Consider the following 20,268-nt stretch of genomic DNA (forward strand, 5'->3'; position numbering starts at 1 on the left):
CTGGCACCTCTCCAGACAGCTGCTCCTCGCGCTCCGGGCTGGGATACGCTTCCCAGCAAAGGGCGCGTCTCCGCAGGAGCAGATGTTGGCATCCCCGGGCACAGGCGCCCTCTCCAATCGGCATGTGCGCTGTCAGTCGGGGAACCGCACAGCATGGCAAGCGAGAGACGTAATCATGGGAGTGAGGGATGGGGGAGAGGCGGGCTCGTGAATGAACGCCTCCAGGAGGGAAACTGAGTCTCTCGGCTCGCAGGAGCTTCTCTGAACGCACGTAGGGCTCGCCGATTTCCACGCCAGCCCCACCGTCGCTCGCATCTGAGAAGACGGCCGTGAACGCGCCTCAGTGAGCCCACCTGGCCGAATCCCAGGGCCAGGTGCACACAGGACAGCACCTGGTTCGTCCAGTCCCTCTGGAATGGATTCGAGTGTGCACGCACACACATGCACACACACAGGCGCACGCACACACACCCCAACTGGACCTAGAAAGTGACCAGTCATCCCTCCGTGGAAAGGTGTGGGAGGAAGTTCCTGTGTCTCGCGAAAGCAGGGTGGGGGACATCAGGCCTGCGGGTCCGGTTGTGTAAGGCCCTGCCAAGGCCTTAGAATTGGTGAGCTAATGAAACGGTTGCCCAGAGGTAGCAGGCTAATTTTTTTAAAATGTATTTTTATTGATTTCAGAGAGGCGGGGAGAAGGAGGGAGGGAGAGAAACATCCATGATGAGAGAGAATCATGGATCGGCTGCCTCCTGCACGCCCCACACTGGGGATCGAGCTCACAACCCGGGCCTGTGCCCTGACTGGGAATCGAACAGTGACCTCCTGGTTCGTAGGTGGACAGTCAACCACTGAGCCACACCGGCCGGGCCACACACACATTGTATAGAAAGGTATCATTGTGGTCAGCAAACACACAAGAAGGGAACCAATAATAATAATAATAATAATAATAATAATAATAATAATAATAATAAAAAACAGGCCCGAGCAGACAGCCAGCAACCTTGGCCACTGGGCGCCTCACTCACCCATCTTCTCTACTAACCTATGGCGCTGGCTTAAGCAAGTCCATTAACTTCTGTGTGTTCCTCTCACTCCCTGAGCTTCTAAGTGGAAAAGAACATCACTGACCCAGCTCAGAAAGGCGTGGGGAGCTCGACCCACATGGTCACAGGACCCTCCCTGGTCCTTAGTGCTGTGTGAGGGCCAGGTGCTAGAGGGGTGGTATTTCCATGAGAAACGGAGGACTGTGTGTGAGTGGAGGGAGGACTGTGCGTGAGGGAGGACTGTGCATGAGGGAGGACTGTGCATGAGCGGAGGGAGGACTATGCGTGAGCGGAGGGAGGACTGTGCGTGAGGGAGGACTGTGCGTGAGTGGAGGGAGGACTGTGCGTGAGGGAGGACTGTGCGTGAGTGGAGGGGGGACTGTGCGTGAGGGAGGACTGTGCGTGAGTGGAGGGGGGACTGTGCGTGAGGGAGGACTGTGCGTGAGTGGAGGGAGGACTGTGCGTGAGGGAGGACTGTGCGTGAGTGGAGGGGGGACTGTGCGTGAGGGAGGACTGTGCGTGAGTGGAGGGGGGACTGTGCGTGAGGGAGGACTGTGCGTGAGTGGAGGGGGGACTGTGCGTGAGGGAGGACTGTGCGTGAGTGGAGGGAGGACTGTGCGTGAGGGAGGACTGTGCGTGAGGGAGGACTGTGCGTGAGTGGAGGGAGGACTGTGCGTGAGCGATCTCCGCACCCTGCCTCCCCCTGGCCTCCCTGGAGTCTGCCCAGTGGGGGGTGAGGCTTCTGCAATGTGTAAAATGCAAATGTCCTGAGCCTCAAATGTTCTCCACAAAGAGCAGTGGTTTGGGGGGACCTGAAGGCACCCAGCAGGGGGTGTTTGCTGGTGAAATGTCACAGAACAGAGATGGCATTTGGGTGTGAAACCGAATGGAACTTCCAAAGCCGTGGGGGTGGCGGTGAGTGGGGAGAAGGGACTAACATTTAGCCAGTGCCGCGTGCCGGGAGCACTTCCCTCCCAGTGGGAGCGAGACAGGCACGTAGGACTGTGAAGGCAGGCGGACGTGCGTGGGAGTCACACAGAGGGACCTACTCAGGCCTGACACAGTTCACTTGACCTTCAACCAAGAAGCTGACTGAAGGCCGAGACCGCTGCTTTGAACACGGTGCCCGACCGACACCCCAAATCATGATTCTTGGAGAAGCCACACCTGTGGCGATGGCCTTACCCCCAGATTCCCAGCTTAGAATCCTTTCAAGTCGCGAGGAGTCTTAAAGGGACATGGAGGCCACAGAACGAAGCGTTTCCAGGTTTTTAACTGTTTCCCTCACTCTACAGGTGCCTCACGTGCATGTAATCTGACGGTCATTTTTATTTATTTACGAAATATTTTTATTGGTTTCAGAGAGGAAGGGAGAGGGAGAGGGAGAGAGGAACAGCCATGATGAGAGAGAATCATTGATCGGCCGCCTCCTACATGCCTCCCCCTGGTGATTGAGCCTGCAACCCCAGCATGTGCCCTTGACGGGAATGGAGCCATGACCTCCTGGTTCATAGGTGGACGCTCAAGCCCTGAGCCACGCCGGCCGGGCCTTCATCCTTTGCATTTTTAACAGGTGCCCTGGGGTGATTCGGATGCAGGTGTCTCGGGACCATTCTCGGAGGAACACCCACGGAGGATCCCAGTGGGGATATCCTCGTGCCGTGGACTGGCGAACAGACTAAGAAGAGGAGACAAGGGCCAGTGAGAAAGCAGCTGGCCTGCAGGCCTGGGAGAAACCAGAGGGGCGAGGAGGGTGTGCGCAGGAGGCGAGAGGTCCTGGGTACAAGGGTTGCTCCCCCTTGGCAGGCAGCCTCAAACCGCGTAGGGAAGGTGCGCCCCAGGATCGGGGGCTGCAGGCCTCTACCAGGGACAGGTGCAGGCATGGGAGCGAGAGGCGCCCGGAAGGGAGGCAGCTAGGGTCACCGCCGAAGGGAACCCCGCTTTGGTGGCCAGCACTACAGCAGCTACAAACGCTGGTGAGATGGACCCTCTGCCTCTGCCGTGATCTGGCCTTTTTATTTTTTTATTTCAAATATATTTGTACTGATTTCAGAGTGGGAGGAGGGGAGAGAGAGAGAGAGAGAGAGAGAGAAACATCAAGGATGAGAGGGAATCATCAATGCACAGCCCACACTGGGGATGGAGCCCACAACCCGGGCATGTGCCCCGACCAGGAATCGAACCGTGACCTCATGGTTCATAGGTCCACGCTCAACCACTGAGCCACACCGGCTGGCCTGACCTGGCCTTTTTCATGGCGCTCTCCTCTCCCTCTCGGGGAGCTCTCTGGGAACACGGTTTTCCCTGTGGAGATCCGTGCCGGGTTGCTCATTGGCCAAAGTGCCTCAGCGCTGACTGAAGAGCTCAGTGGGAGCAGAGAAAGCGGGGTTGATCTCTTCTTTGGGGTTCCTCAAAGCCCCATCTCAGCAAGAATTCAAGAATTCAGGCCCAGAAGCCTCTATGAAGTTCCCCTTTGATGTCAGGAGTCGAATCTTCCTACCTTCTGTCCACACCCACCAACCGCCAGCAGTGCTTGGAGCAACGAGAGAGGTCTTTGAGCTGCAGATAAAGGGACCATATAGGGGGTGTCCTTGGGGACAAAGACACATCAGCTGACAGACAGGCCCATGCCAGGCCCCCGCGGAGCAGGCTGTGCACGGGGACCTGGGAGCCAGGACACTGGACTTTCATGTTAAATAGCGACGCTAAGGGAGATGAGGACAGAGGGAACATGTCTTCCTGGCCTATTTTATGTTCTTCGGCGATCGGAGACATCTCACAGTGTCGCAAGGTGACTCTTTGCAGAGGGGACAGGCATTGAGGAAAGAAAATGTCAGGGAGGAACCCACCTCCTGTGTGAGGAGTTAGAGATTACAGTGTTGCCAGGCCGGCATGGCTCAGGGGTTGAGCGTCGACCTATGAACCAGGAGGTCACGGTTCGATTCCTGGTCAAGCGCACATGCCCGGGTTTCGGGCTTGATCCCCAGTGTGGGGCGTGCAGGAGGCAGCCGATGCATGATTCTCTCTCATCATGGATGCTTCCATCTCTCTCTCTCCCTCTCCCTTCCTCTCTGAAATCAATAACAATATATTAAAAAAAAAAACAATTTAGACCTCTTTGAACATACCTCATTTTGTATATTTAACTTTGCAGTAATGTGAATGTTACGGAGAATTCTATAGCAAAGCTACATGAATTTAACAAGCAATCACCGGACATTGAGAACCAATGAACCTGTCCCTAGGTGGGACATGGTTCTGAAAAGGAGCTTAAAACACGATCATTGGACTGTATGTTTCTCGTGGGAGATGTAACCTGGGGTTATAAACCCACCGGAACCAAAGCATCTATCTGAACAAGAGAACCCCCACACCATGAGCCTGTGACCGGTCATCGTATTGTCGGTGATAGCATTGATGTTGTTGTTTGGAGACTTTTGTGCGTGTTATCCTAGGAAAAGTGGTTATGCCGGTGGTGTTGAGAATGGAGATGGTTGGGTGGCATGGTTGGAAGGAAATACAAGTGTCAAATTGGTGAGGTCATGTAAAAACCCAGTTGTCCTGAATTCGAACGGGAAATACCAATATGAACTCATGATGTATCGTATCCCCCACAAAACATAACCTATGTCTTAGCTCCATCCACCAAAATGCCTAGGAGACAGTGACTCCCCCCAACCCCCCCGCCGGTAGCCAAAGCAACCCCTCAACCTAGATTTTATTCTCCAAGTGCCACTCGCCACTGAAAGGAACCAGGACTCTTTAAAGAAATGGCTGCTCCCAGGCCCGGGGCATCAGTAAGCCTGGAACGCTGGTCCTCCCAGCAAGAAAGGAAGCCATTCAATGCTACCAGAACGGCGTCGGAGGGACCGAAGAGCCAACCTGAAGAAGTCCTCATGGACCCAAATGAGACCATTTCAGCATCAATAAGAAGAGTGACTGCGGCCCTGGCTGGGGTGGCTTGGTGGTTGGGGTTTGATCCCTGCCCTTAGGGCACATGCGGGAGGCAACCAATCGATGTGTCTCTATCACATCTATGTTTCTCTCTCTCTCTCTCTCTCTCTCTCCCCCTTTCCCTTCCACTCTCTATCAAAATCAATGGAAAAACATCCCCGGATGAGGATTAACAACAACAACAAAAAGGTGCTTGTATAGCTAGGCATGACGTTTCTGTTCTGTAAGTTGCTACATGTCATCTGGGCTCATGGGAAGTTCATGAAACTGCCTTTGTACCAACTCCTTGGAGCGCCTGCTTCCTTGGGCCCCTACCACATGCCGTCCACGTCCTCTCCCGGCTTCGGGCAGCGAGGGGAGAGCCCGCGGGCTCCCCTGGAGACCATCCTGCCCAACCGTGACAGACGGCGGCGCACCGATCAAACCGAAAGCTACTGAATAATACAAACTCATGAAAAGAAAATGCGCTCAGAGAAACGGCCCGCCCATAGGAGTCCGCGCCATCATGGCCTCCCGGAGGCCTTTCTGATTGATGGGGGCCGCTCCATGGAGATTCCTCTTCGTTTCCTGTTACGCGTGATTTATTTCTCACCCTTGGGATATGCGGTGGGAAGGCCTTTATTGCGCAAGTGAGGGAAGAGGAGACAGCCCCCTCCGACGCCCTGCCCATGCCAATGCCGCGTCTTGAATTGCCCTTGGATGTGTACGTCCTCGCTCTGAAATGAAAAAGAAAAAAGAAATTAAAAAAAGAAAACTCATTTCCCATTCCACCCATCGCCACTCCCACTCTTACCAGTTTTGTCTGTACTATTTCACACATTTCTCTGCACAGACATATGTAGAATATAACTAAGATTCGTCTTTTTTAAATATATATTTTATTGATTTTTTATAGAGAGGCAGGGAGAGGGACAGAGAGCTAGAAACACCGACGAGTGAGAAACATCGATCAGCCACCTCCTGCACACCCCCCACTGGGGATGTGTCCACAGCCAAGGTACATGCCCTTGACCGGAATCGAACCCGGGACCCTTCAGCCTGCAGGCCGATGCTCTATCCACTGAGCCAAACCAGTTAGGGCTGGGTTTTCTTTTTTTAAATTGGTTTCAGAGAGGAAGGGAGAGGGAGAGAGAGAGAGAGAAACATCAAGGATGAGAGAGAGAACCATGGATCGGCTGCCTCCTGCACGCCCCCCACTGGGGATCAAGCCCGCAACCTGGGTATGTGCCCTAACCAGGTCGACGCTCAACCACTGAACCACACTGGCCGGGCTAAATACATACTCTCTTTACTCTGATGAAATGATGCCATGCTGCTTTACTACTTCCTTTATTCATTTCACAAGACATCATGAAAAGATCTGAGAAGAGAGACGCCCTAACGGTCCGCAGACACGGAGGTCTTGCGGACATGGCCACACCCCACCCAGACAGATCTGTGCTTTGCAGGGGCCGTCCCTGTGGATCCGATGGGGGCTGGGCCTGGGTCATGCGGGCTTGGCCCTGGCTATGGATCTGATTTTGTGTTTGTGGGGGTAGGTAGTGGGTTTCTCTGCAGGGAAAGGAATTCACAAACGCAAATTGTTATGCTTGTCCTTCCTCCTCCACTCCTGACTCTCTGACCTTGGGCAGGTCCTGGCATATCTGTGCTCCCAGTTCTCCATCTGAAAAGTGGAGATAAAGGAGGCTGCTCGCCCAGGCCCGGACGTGAAAATGAGAGGGAACCGATCCGTGTGAGCACAATCTAACTGTTGTTATTAGATTCCATCGGGATTAATATCAGTTACGCACAATTATGAGTTCCCTGGACACAGATCATGCTCATTATACCTTGGATTAGAGGCCCGATGCACAGAATTCATGCAAGGGGCTCGGCCCTCGCAGCCCTGCCTTCATCTGAAGGTCGTCCGGAAGGACGTCCGGAAGGTCGTTCGGCTGTTCAGTCTAATTAGCATATCACGCCTTTATTATTAGAGATGATTCTAGGTGCGCTATTGATACTTGGAAATATTGATACGGCTAAACAGCACAGTTAAGACACGGAATGCAGCCCTGGGCCGCATGGCTCAGTTGGTTGGGTGCGGTCCTGCCCATGGAAGGGTTGCTGGTTCGATTAAGGAGAGAGACTGGCGAGGGCGGGGGAGAAGGGGGTGGTAAGGAAATCTGATCCTCGTAGGGAAGGGACCGCCTCACCGTAAGCAGGCCACCCTTCTGTCCTTGCTGACTCTAGCTCTGGTCACGCGTGGACCTGCAACTTCCTTCCAACCTAAAGGCTCCATCCATTTCCCTGAATATCGCCTCCTGATACTCCCTGGTCAGGCTACAGGCGTTCCACGTGCCCAGGACGGCGCAGTCCGTGCTCGGGTCGGGATGTGTCTGGTGGGACAGGTTGGGAGGGAGGCAGACGGGGAGGCATCTGGATGGACAAGGTGACAGCGAGGACCAACCAGGTGGCTTGGCTTGGAAGGCAGGAGAGGGTGTGGAAGGAGCAAATGGAGACCCTGAGGAGCTCAGCCATCCAAGCCACGGACAGATGTCGCTGCCGGGCCCTGGCTGGTGTGGCTTAGTGGGTTGGGCGTCCTCTAGGCGCAGGTTGCAGCCGCGATCCCTGGTGGGGGGCATGCAGGAGGCAGGCGATGGATGTTTCTCTCTCACATCGATGTTTCTCTCTCTCTCCCTCTCTCTCCCCTGCTCTTAAAATAAAAAAGACATCTGCGGGATGCGGGTTGAGCTCAGATTTTCTGGCCTGGGGTCCTATCTATGTCCTTCCGTCCCCTCTCCCTCTGCTCTTTATGTTTATGAAGAATTCTCCCTGGAACAGGTCAGTGGGGTAAGAAGACAGACGAGGAAGAGAAATGGCCCCAGAGTAGGCGTGTAGGAGGGAGGAGCTGGTCATCGGCAGGAAGGCTCAGTGGGCAGGGCTGCATGGGGCTCACTGCTGAGCGTGCCCAGGGCGCCCATCCAACGTGGACTCCCCAATCTCACAGGGACAGAGTTGTTCCTGGCCCCGGGAAGGGGTGGAGCCTGTTTCCATGGAGACCATGGTGGCATCTCCTCCGGTTCCGATGGAAGGGAAGGGCGTCAACATGTGACCCTTCGTTATCTTTGAGAACGTGTAGTGCTTTGTTGGTTTTTCACCAGCCAGTCACTCAGCCGACCAGCAGCGAGCATGGCCACGAGAAGGCCACGTGCTCGGAAAGATGAGGAGGATTCTGCAGCTTCATTCCCTCCCCGTTTTCCCCGAAAGTTCCTGCGTGATCGGCGTCCTCCCCGGCCGCATTCCTGGGGAGGGGGTTGGAAGGGCTGGCTGCTGGCGATGGCCCCGCTCTGAGATATTTATGCAGGTGAAGTGAGAAGGAGCACCCACAGGGTGGGCCTCTTAGCGGCTGGATGGAGTGGCCGGGAGTGGTTGGAAAGGATGGAAATTCCTGCTCTTGTGGGGTCTCTGGGCTTTAAGTCTCATCTGAGTTCTCCCACCGCAGCCTGCGCGGCGGGGGGGGGGGGGGGGGGGGGGCACAGGTGCCTGAGGCGACCATAGCGCTCTCTGCCTCCCCTTACAGCTACAGGGATACCGGAAGTTTGTGTGCCTGTGATCCTAACTGCCTTTTTTTTTTTCCTTTGCTAATTTTTAACAAATATATTCTTATTGATTTCAGAGAGGAAGAGAGAGGGAGAGAGAGATAGAAACATCAATGAGGAGAGAGAATCATGGGTCGGCTGCCTCCTGCACGCCCCACTGGGGATCGAGCCCGCAACCCGGGACACGTGCCCTTGACCGGGAATCGAAGCGTGACCTCCTGGTTCATAGGTGGACGCTCAAACCACTGCTTTTCAAACGCCCGCTGTCCCTCAGATTCATCAGTCTGTTCCATGCTTCTGTGTCTCTGGATCTATTTTGTGCACCAGCGTGTTTTGTTCACGCGATTCCACGTGGGAGTGAGATCCCGTGGTATTTGTCTTCCTCTGACTTAGAGTGAGGGGCGTCCCCCACACACCTGAGGGCGGCGTGGGAGGCTGTACCCCCGCTGCACAGCCTGCATCATCCAGGCCCCCGCACAGGTGACACGGAAGGACGCGGAGGCAGGCAGGTGGCGGGCTGAGGAGAAAAAGCCAGAGGCGGCCGGTGGGCGGGAGAACATCCTTGGATTCTTCCAGCCGCTGCCTCTTTTGCAAACAGGAGACCCAGTGCCGGCTCCACGGAAAGGCCTGGGGGGCAGAGCAGCCATTGGGGCCCCCCCCCGCCGGGCTGGAGTCTCATTCCATCCCTGGAGCCCAGAGGAGCCCGAGCCCCGGATGGGAGAGAAGGGGCCAGCCTTCCATCAGGTGCCGGAGCCTCGGAGACCACGCCGGGCACCCATCTCTTTGCGGTTCATTTTCAACACACTGTGTTCACCGCCAGGGCTGCTGCCCTCCCAGCCCCAAGCCCTCGTTGCCACGGCAACAGTCTCTCCCTCTGGCACTTGCAGTGGATTTCCTGAAAGGGCCTCTGTTCTGGGCTCGGTCAGTCCATCTGCTGCTTCTCCTGCCCACCCAGCCTCTGCCACCGCCCCTCCCGCTGGCCCCACTTCCAGCGGGGACTCCAGCTCCTCTGTCACCTGTACATGGGCCACCCAGCCTCCCTGCTCTCTCATCACCTGTACATGGGCCACCCAGCCTCCCTGCTCTCTCATCACCTGTACATGGGCCACCCAGCCTCCATGGTCTCTCATCACCTATAGGTGGGCCACCCAGCCTCCCTGCTCTCTCATCACCTATAGGTGGGCCACCCAGCCTCCCTGCTCTCTCATCACCTGTACATGGGCCACCCAGCCTCCCTGCTCTCTCATCACCTGTACATGGGCCACCCAGCCTCCTGCTCTCTCATCACCTGTACATGGATTACCCAGCCTCCTGCTCTCTCATCACCTGTACATGGGCCACCCAGCCTCCCTGCTCTCTCATCACCTGTACATGGGCCACCCAGCCTCCCTGTTCTCTCATCACCTGTACATGGGCCACCCAGCCTCCCTGCTCTCTCATCACCTGTACATGGGCCACCCAGCCTCCCTGCTCTCTCATCACCTGTACATGGGCCACCCAGCCTCCCTGCTCTCTCATCACCTGTACATGGGCCACCCAACCTCCCTGCTCTCTCATCACCTGTACATGGGCCACCCAGCCTCCCTGGCCAAAAGTCTGACTGGATAGAATTAAGACATGAAAAAGTAGCCCGGCCGGTGTGGCTCAGTGGCTGAGGGTCGACCTGTGAACCAGGAGGTCACGGTTCGATTCCCGGTCTGGCCACACGCCCGGGTTGTGGTCTCCATCCCCAGCAGAGGACCTGCAGGAGGCAGCCGATCCATGACTCTCTCTCATCATTGATGTTTCTATCTCCCTCTCCCTCTCCCCTCCCTTCCTCTCTGAAGTCAATAAAAAAATGGAAAAATCGCCTTGGGTGAGGATTAAAAAAAAATGGTGGCTTTGAGCTGTGAGCCGTGACAGCGAACTGGGCAAGAGACACAGTTCTGCTCGTAGGAATTTGTCATCCAGGACCTGGACAGAAGCCATGTCATTTAAATAGTTTCTGTATTCTTATGTTGCGTGTATTTCTGTGGCTGAGGGGACAGGCCGTGGGGAAATGTGTGGCATATGGCCATCCAAGTAGAGACCACAGCACAGAACCAGAAGCAGGTCGCGTCTGAGTGACGGCGCAAGAAGAAAACCGGACCATTTAAATTCTTATCCAGACACATCCGTCGTTTCAGCCGCTCGAGAGCAACTTGCTCTTAGAGTGACAGATTCGCTGCAGGTCTCATCTGAATATAAAGTCCCCTCCATCCCTGACGCTTGGCGTGTGAGTCGCGGAAAGGGCGTTTTGATGCCTACACCGCGTCTCTCCTGTTCCCTGTTCAAATGGCAAAACAAACTTGGTTCTGGGGTCTCAGCCATGCGTTCACATTGGGGCGTCCCTCTGTCCAAAGAATAGGTCCAGGAGGAATTTCTTACAGCTGAGAAACCACAAGCAGATCTCTCTTCCTACGGCTGTGTGCTCTGAAGTCCCAGGCTCCTCCTACTCCGGCCTTGTCTACACCTGGCCCGGCGCCTCTGTCTCTGTGCGGTCCACTCAGCCGTCCACCTTCAAGTCCAAGGCAAACAGGCTACCCCCACTTTCACTTCATTGGCCCCATTTTTCTTGCGGGTCAGATTCAGGCCTCGGGTAGCATTTCTGGTCACTACTACGTCCTCAATTTCCAGAGACGCAAAACCATAAGCCAGACTAGCCAAGGGATTTCAAATTTCCTACTTTGATGAAGCTTATGATGTTTAGAGGTATTACCATTTTGGGACAGAATTTAAAGAGAGAGAGATGAATGGAAAAGAAATAAAAATAAGAAAGGAAACTCCGTTTTGGCTACGAAGACTCTGATATGATGGTAGGAGCTAAAGATGCGAGACTGGAAATGAGGTACAGAGAGAGCAAGAGAGAAGACACGCCTGGGAGTCATGGTGACAGACTTTCAACGCGTGTCTGCACGGGAGCACGGGAATGTGTGGAGTAGCATGCAGGAGTCATGGAGGCGACAAGGAAAGAGACGAGATGGGCTAGGACAGTGGTCGGCAAACTCATGAGTCAACAGAGCCAAATACCAACAGTACAACAATTGAAATTTCTTTTGAGAGCCAAATTTTTTAAACTGAAACTCTATAGGTAGGTACATTGTTATTAACTTAATTAGGGTAATCCTAAGGCTTAGGAAGAGCCACACTCAAGGGGCCAAAGAGCCGCCTGTGGCTCGCGAGCCGCAGTTTGCCGACCACGGGGTTAGGGGGAACGCCAGGCCGAGAGCCCAGCGCGGGGAGGACCAGGCCGAGTCCCATCTGACTCCCCATGTCGCCGGAGGAAGGAGAGGGAGGGAGGACAGTACGCCTCATGGGAAGTCCCCCCCAAGCCAATTCCTTAAACACAAAGCAAGACAACAGATACACGACTAAAGCCGGAGGGAAGCCTGGCCCTTATGTCTAGTCCCCGTGACATCCTGGAAACGTACCTGCACCTCTCACAGCCCAAAATTCCTTCTGAGAGGTGATGTGTGCATGGGCGAGAGTTATATTTTATTCACTTTTGCTGGTGTTCCGAGTAATGTATGTAAAACCCAATCCAGGTCCGTTCCCAGGGGGTGGGGGCGGGGATAAGAAATACCACTGCTGCCCTAGCTGGTGTGGTTCAGTGGATAGAGCTTCAGCCTGCGGACTGAAGGGTCCCGGGTTCGATTCTGGTCAGGGGCACATGGGTTGCAGGCTCGATCCCCAGTAGGGGGCGTGCAGGAGACAGCCAATCAATGATTCTCATCTATGTTTCTCTCTCTCTCTCTCTGAAATCAATAAAAATATATATTTTTAAAAAAGAAAAGAAATACCACCGCCGACAATAGCAACCACTACAGCCAAAGTGACCCCGCGGCTCAGCCGCGACTCGCCGCCCTAAGGAGAATGCAGAAGAGGAAAAGCCGGAGGAGAAAAACGCAATCGATTGGAGTTTAACCTTCGGTTCAATACGTTTTGTCTTGTGGTCGGGCCTGAAAGGGCTGAGGCGGCTCAATTTGGAAAGTCGCGTTGATGACTTATCAAAAGCACTTATATCTGGGAGATGCCTGGGAGGAGAGCGTACTCGAGAGTAGTTCCTGTGCTGCTTAGCATTTATATGACCCCGGCGTCCTTCATCCTCCGTCCTTCCCCCGCCTGCAACCAGGGCGACGCCGGATGAGAGAGAATGTGAATCGTGTAACCGTTAGCCTCTGGACTTCTCGATCCGCAGTCCAGACATAGGAATATACATCTTGGACAGCTTGTGTAGATTCTAATGTGACATGAAGTCTCCTTGGCCAGCTGTTAAGTTTTACTACCTATGAAAGGCATGCATTAAAATGGCCTTATCTGGGGATTTTAAAAAAGTAACTTTATACTGTTTTATATCTCATTGCAAAGCAGTCCACATCTGCCACGGGAAATTTAGGAAGCACAGGTAAGTTTTTTTTAAAAATGTTATTGTGATGAGTCCCTTAACAGATCTGTTTTCCTAAACAGGTAAGTTTTTTTTAAAATATATATTTTTATTGACTTCAGAGAGGAAGGGAGAGGAAGAAACAGAAACATCCATGATGAGAGAGAGTCGTGGATCGGCTGCCTCCCGCACGCCCCACACTGGGGATCGAGCCCGCAACCCGGGCTTGTGCCCTGACGGGAACGGAACCCTGACCTCTAGGTTCATAGGTCAACACCCAACCACTGAGCCACACCGGCCGGGCCAGGTTGCCTTTGATTTCAACCCTGCTGTTCCCACCTGGCTTGACTGATAGCCCAACATTCCCTCCCGAAGCCCCGAGAAGCCGGACCCTTGCCCTGAGAAGCCGGGACCCTTGCCCTCGGAGCAGAGCCACGGCAGCATCTGATGGTTGGGGGGTGGGGTGGGGGCGGCACTAATTCCCCTGTGACTGAGCACACGGAGCTCATCCCCACCCTTGCAATGCCCTCGCCGGCTCCAACACTGATGGATGGACTTCATGAACGGCGCGGCCCTCGCTAGCTGTCGGCCTGGGTAATAATGACCGTGGTAATAAGGGCATCCATTCTCCCGGCGGCTCCCCTCTGGCAGCCAGCGGGGGGGCCGAGAAAACAGACCGGACCAAGGAACGGGTGTGGAAGTAAGTACTCTGCAAGCTGTAAATCAGCACGGACGTCCATGGCGGGCGACTGTCGCGAAGGGTGTTCTCTGTCCTCCCCTGTTTAGCTCTCCGCCTGGCTTGGGGGAAATGCATTTCTATTCCGCACCAGCGCGAACGGCCTGAAAGCTTTTCAGACGTCACAGCCCTCACCCAGCAGCTGGCCGGGTAGCTAATGAGGGCGAGGTGGAGTGCCCGAGGGGCCCTCAGTGTCATTGCTTGTTGAGTGAATAAATGGAGAGCAGAAGGTGCTTCCTGAGAGATGGAGGGCCCGACAGTCCCCGCCCAGGCCAGGCTGGTCCCGTCCAGGCAAACCCTGGCTGAGCGGAGAGGGCCAGGCCTCTCTGTTCAAACCCTGAGCTGGGGGGCGGGGGGGGGGGAGGTATGGGTGTGTGTGGCTCAACTGATTAGGCAAAAAGCACTTGTGCTCCAACAAACTAGCCAATACCGAAGCTGGTGTGGAATTCTAATGTAGATTTTAAAAGAGAACAAGAAGGAAACTTCCCAGCCATTGTTGCTTGTTTGTAGCAGAACCCACATCGGGGGGGCGGGGGGGGGGTTCTGATGGGCTAGCTCAGTGGTTCTCAACCCTGGCTGCCCATGAGAGTCACCTGGGAATCTTTTAAAAGTCCTGATTTCTGGGCCTCCTCCGCCGGAAATTCTGTTTCTTTGTGATGGGGCGGGGCCGCAACATGAGTAACAGAGAAACAGAATTTCCGGAGGACGAGGCCCAGAAATCAGGATTTTAAAAAGATTCCCGGGTGATTCAAAGGTGCAGCCAAGGCTGAGAACCACTGGCCTAGAACGAAGTTTCTCAGAGAACCGATTTCCATTCAGCTTTTCGAAATCTCATCCAGATATTTGGCTTTAATGATATATTGTTACTGATTTCAGAGAGGGAGAGAGAGAAGCATGGGTCGGCTGCCTCCTGCGCGCCCCACATGGGGATGGAGCCCACAACCCAGGGAATATGCCCTGACGGGGAATCGAACCCTGACCTCCTGGTTCATAGGTCGACGCTCTAGCACTGAGCCACACCAGAGTTTGTTTGTTTTTTAATCCAACAAACTTTATTGGGGAATTGGGGTGTCATGAAAAGTCGCCCAGCCTGTGCGGTTCTGCTCTGCCCTTTCTCTGCGTCTCCCCCACATTGAGGGATGCTTACAGCAGCTCCCCCCTTGGCTCTCAGGGCCCGGGGGAAGGGGGAGCCGGGGGGGGGGGGCCCTCCCCCAACCTTCACCTGCTTCAAGGACCTATCCAAGTAGCTGTCCTTGAGAAGCCAGTCACCTTAGGGGCCACTCTGGCGCCTGCTGGTTACTAGTCCTGCACGCGTTTCACATCCGAGGGAAGAGAATTCCCTACCCCACAGCCTTCCTTCGCCTTCCGCGCTACCTCCGGGCGGAGAGCATTACAGATGAGTCCTATTTCTCTCCTCTCGCGTTTCCTCGGTGAACGTCTTTTATCAAATGTGTCCGATGCACGTCTGTTAAATTTTAATAAGGAAAAGACGGCGAAATGGGCTGTGAGCAAGGCTATTGGGGCTGGAGGGAAAGGCTTGCGTTTGGGGGAGGGGGGGCGACGGGGGGGGGGGAGAGGCAGGGAGATTAGGGAGGAGACAAGGGAACAAAGAGAGGGGAGAGAGCCAGGCTCCTCTTAAGGGGGTGTCATTTGGCTCCACCGTGCTCCCGCATTAGGAGGTTGAGTAACAATTATGTGATAATGATAACAATGTTGGTTTCTCCTGCACGCGCTGGCCCTGGCCGTTCCTCCTCCTCCAGCTATTGTGCTGTTCCTCACGTCGGGCTCCTACAAAAGAGGCAACGGCATAGACGCATCCCTAATTTCAGCTCTATTTCACACTTGGCTCCGGGACCAGGCGGCCTTCCAAATTGCCTGCTTGCATTAAAATAAGAATTGTATCTCCGCCGCCCCCCACCCCGCAAACCATTCAATGTTGTAAGTGGTTTTAAAAAAAGGACCAATCTGTTGGGACCAAAAGGAGCAACCTGTGTTCCCAAGGACACCGAGCTCCCGTCCTCCTCTGCCCCTCCTCCCCCCACGGGCTCTTCTTGTCCTTGCAACGCAGCCGCTGGTCCCCGAGACGTGTATGTTTTGGAACCATAGGCAGCAGCTGAGGCAGCCCTGGAGGAAGCTGGAGCCTGGAAGCCAAGAAGAGCTGAAGGCCCAGTCCACACCCAGGAATCAGCAGAGATCTCACACGAGGATGATGGGGCTCATGGTAATTTCACCCAGCACCCACCCACCCATTCACCCACCCATCCACCCACCCATCCATCCACCCATCCATCCACCCATCCATCCACCCATCCACCCACCCATTCACCCACCCATCCACCCACCCATCCATCCACCCATCCATCCACCCATCCACCCACCCATCCACCCACCCATCCATCCTTCCATCCATCCACCCATCCATCCACCCATTCACCCACCCACCCACTCACCCACCCATCCATCCATCCACCCACCCATCCACCCACCCATCCATCCATCCATCCATCCATCCACCCATCCATCCACCCATTCACCCACCCACCCACTCACCCACCCATCCATCCATCCACCCAGCCACCCACCCACCCATCCATCCATCCATCCATCCATCCATCCATCCACCCACCCACCCATCCATCCATCCACCCATCCATCCATCCACCCATCCACCCACCCATCCACCCACCCACCCATCCATCCATCCATCCACCCATCCACCCATCCACCCATCCACCCACCCATCCATCCATCCACCCACCCATCCATCCATCCATCCACCCACCCATCCACCCATTCACCCACCCACCCACCCACTCACCCACCCATTCACCCACCCATCCATCCACCCATCCACCCATCCACCCACCCACCCATCCACCCACCCACCCACCCATCCACCCATCCATCCACCCACCCATCCACCCACCCACCCACCCATCCATCCATCCACCCACCCATCCTCTCTTCCCTGGGTCTCTGCCTGGGCTCCTGGAGCCAGAGACCAGGTCTTTCCTGATCCCAGGGAGCTGCCGGAGAGGGTGTGAACAGGAAGAAAGGAAAGCCACCCAGGGACGCTGTCCCTGGTCCTGATTCATGGGACCATCTGTTCATAAAAAGAGCCATTTATATTCATCTCCATCCAACACGGAGTTTATTTTTTATTTATCTCTTTAATTTTAATTCGCTTTTATGTTTTTTAATCACAGCATGCGTTTGATACCTTTTTGTATTAGTTTCAGGTGTACAGCGTAGAGAAAACCCCCTGATACTTCTAGTACCCGCCTGGCACCACGCACAGTCATTACGATATTATTGACTTCATTTCCTATGCTGTGCTTTACCGCCCCCAAACCACAACGAGGCATCACCTCACACCCGTCCGGATGGCGATCATCAACAAATCACCAAACAACAAGTGCTGGCGAGGATGTGGAGAAAAGGGAGCGCTATCGCACGGCTGGTGGGAATGCGAATTGGTGCAGCCACCGTGGAAAACAGTGTGGAGGGTCCTCGGAAAATTAAAAATGGAACTGCCTTATGACCCAGCGATCCCACTTCTAGGTGTTTATCCTAAGAAAATGAGAACACTTAATTCCAGAGAATATATGCACCCCCTATGCTCACTGCAGCAGTATTTGCAATAGCCAAGATACAGAAGCAACCCAATGCCCACCACGAGAGAGAGAGAAGTGGTGCCCATTTTCAATGGGCGATTACTTGGCCATAAAAAAGAAGGAAAGCTGGCCATGTGTAGCCACGCAACTAGACCTAGAGGGCATTGTGCTAAGTGAAATAAGTCCGACAGAGAAAGGCAAATACCATGTGATCTCACTCACATGGGGAATCCACAGAGCAGCACAGATGAACAAACGAAACAGAAGCCGACTCACGGACACAGAGGACAGGCTGCCGGCTGCCAGAGGGGAGATGGTGGAAGAGGCGGAGGGACTGAGAAGTCCAGGTGGGTGGTCAATTCCTTTCCAACCCAAGCAGCGAAAGGCCGTGGACAGATAGTCACGTCCCGTGTCCCCCTGCCTCCTCAGACCCAGTTCTCAGCGCCTCGCTCTAAAGCATCTGCTTCTGGCTAGTGGCCAGGCGCTCACTCACGTGGATTTCCCGAAACAAAGGCAGCATCAACCCATTTTAATTAAAAATATATTTAAAAAAATATTCACTCTGCAGCTCCCAGCAAAGGGCCGGCGGGTGGCCAGGGCCCAGCAGACATCCCTTCCCTCTCCTGCCCTCCCGGGCTGAGCAGGTCCTGGCTGTGTCCTCCCCAACCAGAGAAGCAGCCGCCCTGTCTCCAGCGAGGCAGGACCGGGGACCGCAGAGTGTGGCCCCAGGGAGGCGTGATGCAGGAGGCTGGCCGCAGCGTCCTGGAGTGCCACGGTGCCATCAGTCAGCTTCAGCTATAAATAGCCGCAGGGGTGACCTTGGAGGGCTCGGCTCTGGGGACTCTGGGCAGCAAAGGACACTGGGCTGCCTGGGCGGTTTATTTATATCCTAGGTCCTAGGCAGACAGAGAATTTACGTTCTTGGAAATAAAGATCGTGCGTATTTGTACGTATCTTTCCAGGTATTTGCCTGTAAATGAAATTTATATCCTCCTTCTGGGGGGTGCAATACCCCCAGCTGAGTCTACATCCGTATATATGTATTTTATTGATCTCAGAAAGGAAGGGAGAGGGAGAGAGAGGTAGAAATATCAATGATGAGAATTATTGACTGGCTGCCTCCTGCACGTCCCCTATCGGGGATCGAGCGCACAACCGGGGCATGTGCCCTGACCAGGAATCGAACCGTGACGAGATTTCCTTAGCGTGGAATTCCGGCATCCGTATCAGCGAGCCTGCCAGGAGACCTTCTCCCAGGGATGCTCACCCCCTCCAGGGTTTGCACGGAAATTAGATTTTGGGAGAACAAAGTGGCAGAGGCTGCAGGAGGCGGGATGGGACCCCTCTTGGTTACTTGTCTGCCCAGGAATTAATTTCTTCCCCAGGGCAAAAGGAAAGAAGGGGTTGTGTTCATTCGTTTATCGCCTGCCTGTTGCCGAGTTTGCTTTTGATGGCTCCCTAGCAGGAGACCGGACCCAGAAGGGAGATTTAATATCATCCCTATAGCTGGCATCCGAGTGCCACGGACCACGCCGCCCTGAGTGATCACCACCCAACAACACGAGTGGGCGGAGGGGCTGTCCCAGCAAGTCCTGGTGGCCAGAGCCCCGCTGGCCGAGTCCCGAGGGACACCCTGCCCGGCCTCACTCCCCACCAGGGACTTGAGGAAAAGATTTTGGCCTCCAGCTAACGCTGGGTGCCCCTCACTCCAGTCTCCCATTTTCCACCCAAGGCACAAGTCATCAGTGCCTAGAAAAACCATGTCAAGCCCTGGCCGGTTTGGCTTAGTGGATAGAGGGTCGGCCTGCGGACGGAAGGGTCCCAGGTTCGATTCCCGGTCAGGGCACGTGCCCTGATTGCGGGCTCCATCCCCAGTGTGGGGCGTGCAGGAGGCAGCCGATCCATGAGTCTCTCTCATCATTGAGGTTTCTATCTCTCCCTCTCCCTGCCTCTCTGAAATCAATAAAAATATATTTTAAAAAAAATACAGGAAAAACAACAACACAGTTCAAGGCCAAGCACAGGAAGCACACACTGCCCTCTGCGGCCAAGCTGATGGATCTGTGACGCCCTCGGGGACTCAGAAATACCAAGCGAAGAAATCTCACCCAGCGCCTCGTTTTGAAAAACCGTTTGTTATTTTTCACTCAGACACAGGCATTACGGCTCGGTGGAATTCAGAAAATTATATTGAGCCCGCATTTAGATTCAATTGGAATCAATTTAATGAAATGTGGATACGTTGCTAGGCTTGCCGAGGGAATTGCACAAGATTTCCAACAGAAGGAAAGGCATTCGATGGGTTTTCTATGCCCCGCGGGTCGTACCCGCCTCCTCTGCAGGTACCAGGGTTACTTTCTCCAGCTCTGGTGGAGGACCAAGCACAGCATCCCGGGAGAGCATGGCTGGGGATGCGGGAGCTTGTCCGCCCGCCAGTCGGTTCTTTCTCCAGCCGGTACCCGGGAAGCCAGGCGCCTGGCCAGCCCGGGGAGACTCAGCGGCAAACAGTCCACATGCTCTCTCCCTGCGCTCAGAGTCCAGTGGGAGAAGCGGATGTGAACTGAGATGACACAGATGAGAAGCTGTAACGCTGTGGTGGGCCGTGCAGGGAGGTTTGGGGGTTGCCAGTCTGGTGGAGCGTTGACCTAGGAACCAGGAGTTCACGGTTCGATTCCCGGTCAGGGCACATGCCCCGGGTTGCGGGCTCGATCCCCAGGGTGGGGCATGCAGCAGGCAGCCAATTCATGATTCTCTCTCATCATGGATGTTTCTCTCTCTCTCCCTCTCCCGTCCTCTCTGAAATCAATACAAAACATATTTAAAAACAACAAAAACAGACAAAAAGCCTCTGATGGACGAAGCGCAGGTCACCTCACCCGTGCCCCTGACTTGCTTGTCTTGTTTAGTTCTTTTCCGTCCCTCTGAAGTCCTTTCATTA

The sequence above is a fragment of the Myotis daubentonii genome, chromosome 20, assembly GCF_963259705.1.
Source record: "Myotis daubentonii chromosome 20, mMyoDau2.1, whole genome shotgun sequence".
Classification (NCBI taxonomy): Eukaryota; Metazoa; Chordata; class Mammalia; order Chiroptera; family Vespertilionidae; genus Myotis; species Myotis daubentonii.